The following is a 15,124-nucleotide window of genomic DNA, read 5'->3' as shown; positions in this document are numbered from 1 at the left end:
GAGCAATTTTTGGCACACGTACAAAGGACAACGAATGAATGAATGAATGAATGAATGAATGGCTGTATGAACAAAATGAAAGAAACAAACAAAATGAAAGAAAAGCCTGGAAAGGGATGTCCATAGACGTAAAGGAAAAGGAAAGTAAAAACATGAAAGAATTCTAGAAACCTGACAGAGCTTAGTGATGACTAAACGTAGGGTGAGCAAAACAAGGAGGAGGACACCAAGCTTCCGAGTTCTCTGCCAGGAGCACAATGCCCTTCTTCATTGCTTACACTTTATCAGCTTAAAAACACTGAACATAAACTCATGGGTTTAAAAGAAACAAAGAAGGAACCATCAGGAGACAGAGGCAGAGAAGAACCCAGACAGAACAAACACTAAGATTCCTATTTTAAATTACTCATGTGCAAACATTTTCTGTGGAAGTTTGATAGAGCCTTGATTCAAAGTATAATTTCTTTAATTAGAATATTTCCCATGTATCATAAATAACACTCTAATCTCAGAGGTATAAAAAAAAACTACCACGTTAATTATCAACTAAAAGGACGTGAAAATTATTTTCCCTTTTTTGAAAATCAGAGTTTAGCAATGAATATATTTTTACCAATTCCATAAAACTATTACATGTGAATTTTCAAAAATCTAAGATTAGTGAAAGTGGAGAACGCAAAATGGAAGTGGGGAAAAGACTCAGCAACAATAAATTCATTTTTAGTTTTCAACGCACTTAAGGTTTTATTTCTCATTTATTTTCTCTTTAATAGTAGAGAAGTATTAGGCACACATAAAATGACCTATTAAAATAGGATTTATTAGAATGTTCTAACTGTAGTAGTGCATACTTTAGAGTACACAGCAAGATATTTAAGGACAGTTTAATGACCAAAATGCAATTGCTCACTGAACTCTACACGTAATTGCCAAAGTGATGTGGGGAACAGAGGCAAAAGAAAAAAAAGTGAAATTTCCTTACAACTTACATTGACAAGTCCTTGAGACAGGCAGAGTGACCTTCCTCTAGGACCTCAACTGCCTTGCTATTAATACTTTGCTAAGGGCAAAAGGCAAATTTAGCTTAAACATAATCGCAACCTCCAGGATCCTATAAGTCTTCTTTAACATGTAAAAATTCCTTTGGAAAGTTCCTTTATCTCTATCCCCCAAGATATATGTTAGCAATCATCCTCCAAGAGTATGGCCCCCTGATATACATCTGAAGGGTCTCATGACTATGGTTTTGTTAGACAGTAATAAATGACCTTTTCCTAACAATAACTAGCCCCCTCAAGCTCCTGGAAACTTTGCTCCCAAATGTCCTTAGAGACTTACGCTATCCCTAACCCCCTCCCAACTTCCAAGTATATAATCAGCCACTCCTCACACCCCCAGTACAGCTAGCTCTCTTCGCCCGTGGGCCAACCACTTTTTGCACCAAAGACATCTCAAGAATTATTTCTTGACCATTTGCTCTGAATCCCACCATTTCCACATCAAAAGGGCGGGCGACTCCATCATCACTCTGAATCGATCGCTGTGTAACAATATAAACTGGTTGTTTTCATTTTTTAGTGAGCTCTACGCCCAACGTGGGGCTCAAACTCAGGACTGCGAGATCAAGAGTCGCACGCTCTACCAACTGAGCCTGCCAGTTGTCTTCATTTTAACGAAGCCCTGTAGACACTCTCATGGTAAGTGATAGAAGGCCTCTAATCAAAGGTAGTAGGCTCCTGAGCAAAATGGAAAAGCCAGGTAAGCAGTGCAGGCGCCAGGATGAAGTTATGCATCCGTATACAGCATCTGGTAGAACCATGCCTGCATGGATCACGCACTCCATAAATATTTGTCATTTGATTTACCAATTTTCTTCGGACTAATGCCGGTGTGAAAAATGGTAAAATGAATGTTTATTTTCCTTTTCGTTTTCTACTGCCTGTCATCAACTTATAAATCCGTGCTGTCTAGGCCAACGCTACCACTCAGACTGCGGCCCCACCCCCAGGAACATCAAAGCATCCAAAGGATTGAGAAGATTGAAAGTAAATTATTCCAGCCCACCTGCTGTGCGGTCCTCAGGGAAGGCCAGGGCCTGAGGCACTCGGTCATTCCTAGACCTTGGCCTGCCAACAAGTAACACTACCCCAGGGGCTGACATCAATTCTCAGGCTCCTACACATGCTTACTTCACCCCCAGGTGGAAATCCCTCACTGGCCTTTGGCTTCTCTCCGCAGGAGGCTTCCTTCGGGTATAAAAAGCAATCCTTTCCTGGAAGTAAGGTAGACATGGCCAGAAAGCTCTTCCCTTACAGGAAAAAGGGGCTTTCTAAAGAAACAGCTCTAAAGAACGGGTCATTTAAGTGATACCTGGAGACCAGGATCCTCATATTTGATCCACACTCAAATCCAAACACTCAAAAGATAACTTAATCATTATGAGCTAAGGAAGCATACAGGGGGCAGCTGACACAACAAGAGCAGATGTGTCTTAGCATAGCCTTTATGGATTAGCGCTAGGGAACACGACGTTACGTTTAATAAGCGCAAGGCAACGCGACTGGGAAGGAAGAAGAGCCCGACTAAGTATGATTTAAATGGTATTGAATTAGCGGGAAGGATATCTCCACGTGCTGACAGAGGCAGCATGTAAATTGGCAGTTCGGCCTGAAATGACAAAGCATGAGTTGCTTACACCGAGGGCTCTATTTTGTAAGAACTGTTATTTGCTATCACTTTTAAAGGAAAAGCCTCAGCACATCCGTGATGTAGCTTAACTTGGAATGTCCTGAAAGCAAGCACGCACTGAGGCCAAGGGTCAGCATAATGCCCATCCACCTCTGATCCTTGCGCTTTATTTCTTAACTTAAATTTGACCGGGGCCTTTACGGTCTTTGTCCTTCACTCATCCAACCAATATTAAGCAACAGGCAGTGTGCTAGTTTCTTGAGGGGATGCCAGAACGAATGGAGTCTCCATCCCTTTGACAGTGTGATGGGTTTTGAAATGTGTACTCCAAAATGCTATTGAAGTCCTTATCTCTCATGCACGTAAATGTGACCTGATTTAGAAGTAGAGCCTCTGAAGATGGTCAGGTTATGATGAAGTCATTAAAGCAGGCCCTCATCCAGTATGAAAGGTATCCTTCTAAAAAGGGGAAATTTGAACAAGGGATAGACACACGTAGAAGGAAGGCAATGTGAACACACAGGGAGAAGGATGGCCATCTATACACCAGAAACACTTGAGGTTACGAGAAGCTAGGAGACAGGCATGGAAGACATTCTCCCTCACAGCTCTTAGAAGAAACCAACCTCACCGAGACCTTGGTTTCACACTTCTGGCCTCCAGAACTGTAAGAGTGTAAGTGTGTGTTGTTTAGGCCACATAGTTTATTGTAATTTTTGTTAGTTTCCACCAGAGGTAACTAATACAACTTGGGTCACAAAAGAAGGGAGGCCAATGAAAAAATTGCCAGTCAACAGAACTCTCCATGTGGGTCTTTCTACAGATGCTTTGACTCAGTTACAGGGGCAAGTGCAGTCACCAGACCAAAGATCACCACCTTCCACAGCAGTTCCATAAGGGCCGTCAAAGAAAAAGATGATTTATATCCTATATAAAGGCTGACCCAATGGGAACTCTTTAATCCTCTAAAAAGATGATTAGAAAGAAACAGAAGCAATAAAGGTTAATGGAAAATTAATCTTGGTGACCTATTTGGGCAAATCAAAGTTGTGAGACATGCATTTATTTAAAAGGAAGATGCAAAGGATATTTAGAACAGCAACTCCAGATAAGGGGACAGAGATAAGACTTTAATTAGAAGAGTTTCAATATTCACATATTTACATACAGGTTGAAAAGATGAAAGCCTTCTGATAGGGTAATAAAGACGAACAATAGTATGATGAACAATAATTCTATGTTGATGAATAATTCTAGTAAGATGAACAATATTTCTATGTTGACTCTGTAAAAAAATGGAAGGAGATTTCCCGTGACTAGTCCTGTTTCCCCACAGGCTGTTTACAGAGGCCCTGTTGTAGGTACTTTGTAGATGTTCCCCCAATTCATGTTAGTTCACTGAGCTCACCCAGAACAGGCCCTCTGCACCCCAGGCAGACGTGAGTAAAACACACGTAAGAGAATGACGTCAATGGTATAATTAAGCTGAATCACCTCTCCTGCAGTGACAAACAACCTGTCCTTAGTCCTACTTGTTGCTCCCTGGCCACACCGTCCCTTTACCTGAGCATGGTGAGCTCTCTCTCCTCCATGTCTTATAGATATATCATGCTGGCTGCAAAGGACCTGTAAAATAAAGGCCACCTTGTTAGAAGAAACTCTAAACATCAAATTCAGAGAGCTGTTTGAACACATGTAAGCAGATGCAAGGTTTCACTTGCAAAGTTCAAGCTGAACACTGCCCTTTTGCATTTCTAGCCATTCCAACTGACTGCCCTTGGAGAAGGTCTCTGCATGGTGCTAACCTGGTAACGATCAATAAATGTGAAGGTCTTAACAGAAACACAGCCTATGAACTGTCAATCTTCCGGAGAATATTTCTGCTCTGAAAGTAGTCCTTGTTGCCAAAGTAGCTGCATCAGGGCCAATGCTAGAGCCAGGGCCTCCCAAATCTAAGAAAGCCTAAATGAATAAAGCTGTATGTTAGTTAAGGGAACTATCATTCAAAACCAGTTTGGGTGGCTGATCAGTATAAGATTACTATTTTTTAAGTGTGGGAAAGACCTCTCACAAATTTCTAAGATAAAATAACAAATACTTTTAAGTTGTCTCTAAGAAAATCTGTTATTATAAAAACTATAAAAATGCATCTAGATCTTTTCATAGAATAAATCCCAACTTTATTTTCTAGAAAGTATTTTGAAGTCCTCTTACTCAAGTCAGATCCATAGAGCAGCAACCTCAGCATCACCCAAGAGCCTGAAATGCTGTCCCTGAGAACCCACTTGAAGCCTACTGGAATAAAATCTGCATTTTAACAAGAACCTCAGCTGATTCCCATGCACATTAAAGTCTGAGAAGCATGGTTCTGAAGTACATCTGGCTTATGATTACTAGAATCACAAGAAGGAAGTTGCCTGAAACTTCAAGACTGTCCTCCGGTGGCCAGGAGTTAATGAAATCACAATCCCTTTACTATAGTTGCGAGAATCTGGGGACTTATTAAACTCCCCAGAAACCCCCTCCTGCTGCCTAAACCACCTTTTCTTTTCCAGAACACGTAGGCTGATTGTAAACTGATACCTAAAAGCATAGCATAATTCTAGAAGGATTTTGCTTTATACTCAAAAGACCAGCATCATAGGCCATGCATTCATTCTATAACCAGTAAGTGAATATCTACTTAGGTAATTCACAATAACTAACATTGTGCAAAGAGCCCAAAGTCTAGTAGAAGGATAGAGATTACAACACAGAGTTATAGGTCTAACAGGGAAAGGTCGGCACAGGAAAGCAGGGTACGGAGTTGGGCACTGGTACACACTTGGAAAGCACCTGACCCAGATCTGGAATATCAAAGCAGCTTCCTGTGCTGAGCTTTGAAAAACAAACAACCAACCAAACAAACAAACAAACATGAACATTTTTTCAAGAAGCAGCCCACCTGTAGGCATAGCGAGTGTGGTGTTAGGTTAGGGCAAGTCCCTGTACCAGCAATGAAAGAGTCAACTACCTTACTTAAAAAAAAAAAAAATTGACTCTGGTTTTATAGCTTTTGTTCAACTGCTTTGAATATTTGTATGCATGAGCTATAAATGTGGCAGCCTTAGGAATATTTTTTCCCTTTCAACTCTCCTACCTGTAGACAAGGAGGAATGGCAAACATCAAATACAAGAAGCACTAACGCGGAAGTCTGCGGAACACTGCAAGGGGGCAGGGATAACAGAACAGTGCCTCCACATTTGCCATATGATCACAGAGAGTGTCAACGAAACGGCAACCAGCAATTTGGGGACCATCAAGAGAATTGCATTAAACTGAATACAAAAGTCAGTAAAATGTCTTAGGTGAGGGACACTGGCTATTTGGCAGGTGCACTGCTGGCGGCAATCGAGGGTCTCAGTGTGACCACCGTGTGCACACCCCTCTCTTTGCCTGTCTCTTCTCCCTGCATTTATATAGTTCTTATCCTGCCCCCTTCCCTCTCACTGATTCTTGTGATTTCTCTCATTCATTTTCCTTCTCCCTTAGTACCTCTAGGAGCCCACTGGTCTCTAATTCAACTCTCATCTTTTTCCTTTCAATCTGCCGGCTTTCTCACACCCTTATTTTGTGAGAAGGAGATAAGGGGCAGGAGCAAGGACAACAGAACATCTTTCTTCTCTCTTCCCTTGATCTCTCTTCCCTTTGCTCCACTAATATCCCCACACTTCTATTTCCCTCCTCTCTCTTTCCTCTCCTAGAGTCAATCTCTGTTATCAGTCTGTGGCCAATTCTCCCAAGCATACACCTTAGAAATGACAGGATTGTTGGCTGCCTCTACTGTTCCACTGCTATACTTAGAGTTTCCAGATTCTCCTAACATGCCAGGTGAACAATTGAGAAGAAAAAAATACTTTAAAAACATAGCAATCTAGCATTTTCTTAGGTTTTAAAATGTAGAACAATTCTGGATTATTCTACTGCTGTGCTGAATGGGTACAAAGATATCAAACACACTAGGCAAAAGGGTTTCATTCTATCCTGGTTTTCCTTAAGTGCATTCCTTCCAACCCCCCATAAATCCATTACCAGCCCAAGGAAGATGAATGACACAGGTCAGAGTTAACTGAGTGCTTCTTGACAAAGACACAATGCAGCACGCAACAAGGCTCATTTAACACCCCATCGGGAAGCCTTACAAGTTACAGCTTAATAAATATATGAAGATTGTTGTAATATAGAAAATGTCTGGTACCACTTCCCACATGAAATGCACTTACAGAGAATGCCACAGAGTAGGCTGTTGATATGGCAATTGCACACATACTCTTTGATTTGCAGAAAAGCAACTTAGTTTTCTTTGGGCATTGCACTCTATTTTCGACCCCTGTGCACTATCAGCAAAACTTTGTAGACAAATCCCAGTCTTTTATCCCATTCCCTAGATGTAGCATATGCCCCTCACATATAGTATACGCTCTCAAAATATTTGATGGATGAATGAGTCAATTAATCAAACAACCAACTGACCAATCAATATAAGCCTAAGACACAACAGAACTAAGTAGCTGGAGGAAAACACTGTTATACACTAAAGCATTTTGGAAAACTCCCTGAGGTTTTTGGCATTGTCATCTAATCCTATGGTCAACATAGGATCTTGGATGTAACTCACCTCCAAGATCTAGTAAAAAGGAAGAGGGGCTGGTTGGATGAGGACACAGAATAGCCCAATGTGACAACCAACTTTCTAATAGCAAATGAGCAGAAATAAAAACTCTAAAAAACAGACAAAAGTTCTCAAAAAAAAATAGTTAGCTGGGGAGAAATTAGTCAATCCTTCCATTTGTTCCCATGATACACACTTTTTTTTTTCTGATGGTCTCATCATACCATTACACTTCTTCAGCAGTTTTTGTGTGACACTAGGGAGTGAAGACCTGGGCACAATCCCCCTAAGATCTTCTAGGCAAGCCAAGAAAGCTCCAGAATGGGTTCACTGTAGATTGTGATCCTACCTTGGATAAGGGGAAAAGGAGACATGACAAGCTGAACTATGCCTACACAGAACCTACAGAGTCCCCATCTCCCTGGATTCGCCTCAGAACGCAGGGACCACATTAGTGATTCCCCAAAACAGAGACTGGAAGTCACGCCCCATCAATCAAGCAGGAGCGAGAGGCAGAGCTGGCCCGGCCCGCAGTGGCAATTTGTTACATCTTGTTCTGAATCTCTTAATAGGTTTTTAAAAATGTATTTCATTGCACACAATCAACAGCATTCCAGAAGTTGGAATTCACTTTCTTTATGTTCAAAAACTGTAAGAGGTTCTTTTTAACATGAACACCATTAACATCATCAGGCTGAGATGATCACCCCTCCAGAAAAGAACTGCTCAGAAACCTATCTAATCTATCACATAGAAAGAACCCCCTGTGATTTCAACTCCACTGCTCCCTCAGACTTGAATGGCTTTTAACAAATGCCCTGCACTCTCATCTGAAGAGAACAATTTGACCCCTTGAAGAAAAAAACGTTGACAGCTCTAGGACACATGTATTTTAATTTAAATCTGACCCAGAGTAAAACATCTACCTGACCCATCAGTGGGAAAAAAAAATTTTAAACACTCCCTAGATATTACTTACCTTACTACATCTGCATATCATGAGACCCCGATTTGTTACCATTCAACAAATAGGGTTTTCTAATAATAGGGAATTGAAGAATAGACAGCGTGTTTTAACTCTTTTTTACCTCCTAAATTTCATTTTGAGCTTTCCAACAATATGGTTTCCTAGCTGTGCAAGAATCCCAGCTTTACTTTTTCAGTCATATCCATACAGCATGACAAGCATTTCCAGAAAGAAAAAATAGCTGTATTTGCCATCTGTACTCACTACCTAAAGTTCTACAGCTATGTTTTTGCACTGGGGCATTAAGAATGGCAAAGGGATCTGATACTTCCTGAAGCCAGTTCTGGGTGCCTTCTCCCCTGTGATTCACATGACACCTTTTCAACATAAATTCTCCGTTCAATTTCACTAATACCTCAACATTTTTGGATTTCTTCTATTCTCATCTCAATAAGCTAGTGCTTATGGGAACAATAAAAAACCACTCCCTTCCACAACATTTGTGTGCATGTGCCTATATATGCGTTCCTCTGTCATTTCCAGATCTGAACTTCAGACCCAGTAGTCAAATAGTGCATACAAAACAAGAGGTATAGGGGCGCCTGGGTGGCTCAATTGGTTAAGCATCTGACTTCGGCTCAGGTCATGATCTCGCAGTCTGTGAGTTCGAGCCCCGCGTGGGGCTCTGTGCTGACAGCTCAGAGCCTGGAGCCTCCTTCGGATTCTGTGTCCCCCTCTCTCTCTGCCCCTCCCCCACTCATGCTCAGTCTCTCTCTGTCTCAGACATAAATAAGCATTAAAAAAATTTTAAAAAAAGAGCTACAGAATGAAAATAGATCAGTGAAGGAGTATCCCTCGCCACCACTTCCACTAGGTCCCTGAGGGATATAATCCGGGAAATCTTCTCAGTCCCTTCCTTGATCCAGCCAAGCCCTCCATTAAACAGACCTTCCAGACAGAGGGGACTGGGTGGATGCCTCTGTAAGAGATCACCACATATTTTCATAGTTTACGAGGATAAAGCAATTACAGCTTTAGTCGCTCATGAATAAAGCCTCTTTAACATTTTAATGAGAACATTAAACTCAGCTTCACTTGCTTTGGCCTCCCCAGAAAGTCTGTTAGCCTTAGAGAAAGTTTCTTTAAAAAGCAGTAATGAGGGGCGCCTGGGTGGCGCAGTCGGTTGAGCGTCCGACTTCAGCCAGGTCACGATCTCGCGGTCCGTGGGTTTGAGCCCCGCATCAGGCTCTGGGCTGATGGCTCAGAGCCTGGAGCCTGTTTCCGATTCTGTGTCTCCCTCTCTCTCTGCCCCTCCCCCGTTCATGCTCTGTCTCTCTCTGTCCCAAAAATAAATAAACGTTGGAAAAAAAAAAATTAAAAAAAAAAAAAAAAAAAAAAAAAAAAAAAAAAAAAGCAGTAATGAAATTGCAGGCCTGTCTGTGCCCCATAGGGCATGACTGGGCCACAAGCACTGGATGCATTATTTCCCTCCTGAACTAGCCTATATATTTTGATAAGACTACAGTTTGGTAAATGAGGGAAGGCATCTGAAGAAATACCCTCCTCTCTGCAGTATTTGTGTGCTTGTGTGTGCTCACTCATTTTATATCTGACTCGTCTCCTAATTCGCTTTTATGTTATACACAGCTTTGACTACAATGTGTGACTCAATAAATGTTAAATCATACTTTTCTGCTCTTTTCCCTTAATCATTTTCTACTGCCTCTGTTCTCTCTTGCGATGTGACTGATTCCCACCAAGGCTACCAACTGCTACTCGCCTGGAGGCCCATTAAATTCAGCAGACAACCAAGAAAGCTTCAGAAGCCAAAGGTGAACAAGAAATAATTCTCAGACTCAGTGACTTAACATGAATGTCTGCCTCTTCTTCCGAACAAAACCTGAAGCAGTGTAAATGAAAGAGTTTGTCACCTTGAAAACCGGGTGGAAGAGAAGAGTAAAGCTAAAGGTTCTTAATACCCAGGTAATTCATCACATTTACTGAACACCTACTGTGGATGAAGGACTAGTCTAGGCACTGGGGATAGAGGCAGGAATAAGGCAGACAAGACCTCCACTCTCACAGAGCTTAAGATGTAGCTGGAGAGACAGGCAGTAAACAGAAAAGAACATGTTAGAAGGGAATAAGTGCTGTGAAGAGCATACAACAGGGCAGTATGATAAGAGAGGCTAGTTAAATAGGGTGGACAGGAAAAGCCACGCAGAGCAAAAAGCTACAGCAAATCCTTAAGGTCATGAAAAGACAGAGAGAAAGCTGAAATGCATGCTAGTAAGTGAAAGAAGATAATCTGAAAAGGCTACATACTGTCTAATTCCAACTGTATGACATCTGGAAAAGGCAAAACTATGGTGGAGACTGTCCGAAGATCAGTGGTTGCCAGGGGTTGGGGAGAGGGAGGGATGAATAGGCAGAGTACAGAGGATTTTTACGCAGTGAAACTGTTCTGTGCAATACTATATGATGGCAGATATATGACACTGTATCATTGTCAAAAGCCATAAAATGTACAACATTAAGAGTGAACCCTAAAGTAAACTATGGGCTCTGGGTGATAAAGATGTGTCAGTGTAGGAGCATCGGCTGTAAGAAGCATCACTCCCGTGTGGGATGTCCACAGGGGAAGCGCCTGCCCATGCGCATGGGGTAGGGGGCAGGGGAGAGAGGAGAGACAGGAGAATTCTCTGTACCTTCTGCTCAGTTTTGCTGTGAGCCCAAACCTGCTCTACAAAAAGTCTGATTTTAAAAACCCTTAAGGTAAGAAAGAGTATGGTGTGCTGAAGAAGTTCAGCTTCACCAGAGTCTGGTGAACGAGGCAGAGAGGAACGGCATGAAGGTGAGCCAAGTTGATCATGGTTAGGACTTTGAATTTCATGCTAAAAGCACCAGGAGCCACTGGCTAGTTTGAAGCAGGGCTCATTTTAATGTGTTTTACATTTCTGAAAGGTCACTCTGGCTACCATGTGGAAAATGCATTACAGAGAGGCGGTCAACGGAGGCTGATGATGGTGGTCTGGAAAAGGGTGGGAGAGGTGGGTGGGTTTGAGATACATTTGAAAAAAAAGCTGACAGGATTGGCGACGGATAGACTGGATATGGGGGGTGTGGGGGGAAGAGAAATCAAAGACGATTGCTGAAGAGGAGGAGACGGAACTTACTGAGATGCAGAAGATCCCTGGGGAACGACCTACGAAGACCACACAAGGTGCCACGTGCCGTGTGGCAGACATATGGAAGCAGCGAGAGTGCCTGCGTCCACCGAAGAACTCAAGTTCTGCTTGCTTGATTCCTGCCTTAATGTGAATAGCAAACGTATGCATGTGCGATCCATGGACACACACACACTCACATATATCCATTTGGATATACATGAATACATATAATGCTTAGTAAATGGTTTTTGCAACTCAAAGCAAATTTACAATTATTTCAGTAATCTTTCAAGGAAGAAAGAGAAAGATTATTATCGGTGTTATTTCCATTAACTTGCAAGAAAGCTGAGGGCAAATGAGGTGAAGGGTCTTGCTGAAGGTCACACAGCAACTGACCGGCAGAGCTAACGCTAGGAACCAGGTTCCCTCACAGGAGATGACACCATACATATATCACACTCTTCTGGGGATCCTCTAGAATGTGCAAGGAGCCCTGTGAGCGCTGCTCTCAATGTGAGCACACACATTCTGGATAAGGGTGGGGTGCTACTGCTGCATTTCCTTTAGCTCATCCTGTCTAGACGCTATTTAAATACTCTATAAAATGTGACTGACAAAACTAAAAAAAAAATCAGTTAACACGAAAGCAAACCTTACATAGAGCAAATCAAACCCTAAACTAAAATGTGACACAGATTTTTTTAAATGGACATTTTATTTTTTAATTGTTTAATGTTTATTCATTTTTGAGAGAGAGAGAGAGAGAAAGAGAGAGGGCAGAGAGAGAGAGGGAGACATAGAATCCGAAGCAGGCTCCAGGCTCTGAGCCATCAGCACAGAGCCCGATGCAGGGCTGGAACCCATGAACCGCTTCATCATGACCTGAGCTGAAGTCAGATGCTCAACCAATTGAGCCACCCAGGTGCCCCTAAATGGACATTTTAACTACAAACAACAAGGTCCCCCATGCACAAGCTCTTCAGAAACCCTCCTAAGGGTGACGCAGATGGAGCTTGCTCATCAATGGAAGACGCACATGTGCCCATGACTCACTGTCAGAGCAGCACCTCCTTATATACTTCATCTGGGATTCCTCTCTTAGTCTTTAGATTTCTCAAAAAGCACCTAAAGCCCAAACAAATATTAGTAAAAAGGAAAACAAAAATGATAGAACCAAACTGCTGACAGGTCTGGTCTTTTGAAACATCACTTAAAAGAGAGAAATTCAGCCAGGTGAAATCATCACTAAAATAATTCAGATCGTATTTAAAGAAGACAAACACAAGGGGCAGGACTGGGAGGCCTGGACACGCTGTTGAGTCTGCATCCTACCTATACAAGTTTTAAAAATAGGCTTCACTCTGCCAGGCTCTCCCTCAGAAGCTGTGAGGACTCCCACCTCACAACATTTTGAAGTCTGAAAGGGAAACAGTGAGGGGGTGTCTGCCTCTGTGTTTGTCCCTGTGAGTCATACATTCTCTGTTCCTACTGAATGTGGGTTGTTTGTTTTCTTGTTGGTTTGTAGACTTCCTCTCTACTGCTTTTCTCTAATCATGTTTTTCCAAAGGACCCCGGCAGAGCACGCATAGCCCCACTGATGGCCACAGTTAGCGATAGTCACGATAACTAGACCGAGAACACCCAAAAACGGGGATTCGGAAGAAAGAGTTTGAGAAGCTTGGTCAGTTACGCCCCCATCTTCCAAACTGGAGATTTAGAATATCATTTTTCAGGGCTAAAATCACTCTCCTCTGGCACTGATTTTCTTACCAAATGCTTTCATGAAGGTATACAAGGGATATGCTGTCAGCACACACAAAAGGACAGTGGACACTTGTCCCGTTGTTAGATAAACACTCAGGTGGCTCACTCTGAAACTCCTTGCAGGCTCTCACCAAGGTTCCATTCACATCAAGCTCTTCCACCCAGGCCTTATCTATTCCTGTCCATTCTGCCCTATGGAATGCTTTTTATTGCTTGGACACACCATCTTCTCATATCATTAGATTTTTTTTTCTTTTTTTTTTTTTGGTAGGATGGTAATTGAGGTTTGCAAAGAGAGTTCAGGAAGGACAGAAAGCAAGAGTCAGGACAAACTGGGAGTAATTCATAGGAACCTGACTCAGAGAGCCTGCTCCTAGTGAGAGCCTAAGCCCATGACCAAGATGGAGCCCTGGGGAGTACAGACAAACACACCACTAGGAGTGAGTGACTGGAAAAAAGCAACGGATGAGAAACCAAGGGCACAGTCAACATGGTGGCCCTCTGACACCACCATGAGACATCTTAAAGGCAACTCCAGGGGCTGGAAGCAGAAGCTGCAAGGATGCCAATGTAATGTACCTGTTACAGGAAATGGTGAGGAACTGAGCAGACAAAACTAAGGTGCATGTTGATACTCTTTACCCTCCATGGTCAAAACCATCTCTTTCCACTTATTTTTCTATATTCTTCCTTCACAGCTTGAGCCCAATGTTAAATGTCCTATTATCCTCACATGACACCCGAAACCCTGCACAAGCACACACTGTAACTTTCTTTGCAAAGCATTTTTCACATCTACTGTGTCATTTAATTTACGCGACACTATGTGACATAAGCACTTAAATAAATCCAGGCCCAAAGCGATTTATAGTCTTACACGAGAGAAAGAGCCTTCACGCAAACCCAGATCCTCTGACTTGGGATCCTGTGCTTCTACAATATGCTGCTAGTGTATTTCTGACTCTCTCACTCTATGTGCTGTAAATTTCATTAATCTAGACTTCACTGATTCAGAATTGGTGAGGCCCTAAAACATCATCATGTGATACCCCACTTACTTGGAAATCTGGGATGTGCTATAATAAGTATTGTGCCTACAATATTGGTACAGGATATTGGACAGGAAAGCTATCGCCCTGAAAGTACAGCAAAAGAAAGCCTGCCTTTGTTTCTTCCATCAGGGCCAACATCACCAACTTAGCACCAACATGCAGTTAAAAAAAAAAAAAAAAAAAAAAGATGGATCTGCTAACTACAAATGATGTAATTCTGTGTTTGTGGCTCGTCAATGTTAAAAATTTCAAAAATATCCCCCACGTCTAAGCAGGATGATCTTAAAGTAATCGTACTGAGTCTATAGGCTAAAATAAAAACCAACCACTCTCACATGCTTTTGTCAAGTACCTTTATCATGTCTTATATTACCCTGTAGTTCAACTTTTCTCTTAATTTGTATCTGCCTCTCCTGAACGAGTCCGGCATAAAGCTGGTTTTTAAATATTTGTTGAATGGAGGGGTAGAAGGACACACAAGGGAAAGAATGCATGTGCCCCTCAGGCTACAGTCCATGTCGGGTGAAGAGTGAAATGCTACTTGAGTCAGACCCAGCTGACCAAGCCTGGGGCTTTGCAATCATGTACATCTAAATTCAAGTCCTGCTATTTGCCAACTGTGACACTGTGAGCAAATTAACTCCTCTCTTGATTCTAAGCTTCCTCATGAGCAAGACGGAGAGAACCCTGGGCACCATGCAGAAGTGGCGAGAGAGTTAAATGAAGTCACGGATTTGGCACACTGCCAAGGCCGCCTGCAGTTTTGTTATTCTCCCCCCCTCCCTCTAGCCCACATTTAGCGTGACCCCTTGCACACCAACCTTCATAATA

The 15,124-nt window shown here is 42.3% G+C and overlaps 1 protein-coding gene across 5 annotated transcripts in view; it reads right to left on the bottom strand.

The window, feature by feature from the left end:
* The window catches only part of ENOX1 (ecto-NOX disulfide-thiol exchanger 1), a 553,951-nt gene that overhangs the window by 433,046 nt on the left and 105,781 nt on the right, over positions 1-15,124 (bottom strand). For 4 of the 5 annotated variants that reach the window (XM_043579372.1, XM_043579396.1, XM_043579389.1 and 1 more), the window contains exon 3: positions 4,252-4,314. The exons of the other annotated variant lie outside the window; for it this stretch is intronic. The gene's annotated coding sequence lies outside the window, so the exon portion shown is untranslated. The remainder of the gene's footprint in view (positions 1-4,251; positions 4,315-15,124) is intronic. 5 annotated transcript variants of the gene reach the window in all.

Source organism: Prionailurus bengalensis, chromosome A1, assembly GCF_016509475.1.
Source record: "Prionailurus bengalensis isolate Pbe53 chromosome A1, Fcat_Pben_1.1_paternal_pri, whole genome shotgun sequence".
NCBI lineage: Eukaryota > Metazoa > Chordata > Mammalia > Carnivora > Felidae > Prionailurus > Prionailurus bengalensis.
The sequence above is the reverse complement of the archived record's forward strand: the minus strand, read 5'-3'. Positions and strand labels throughout refer to the sequence as shown.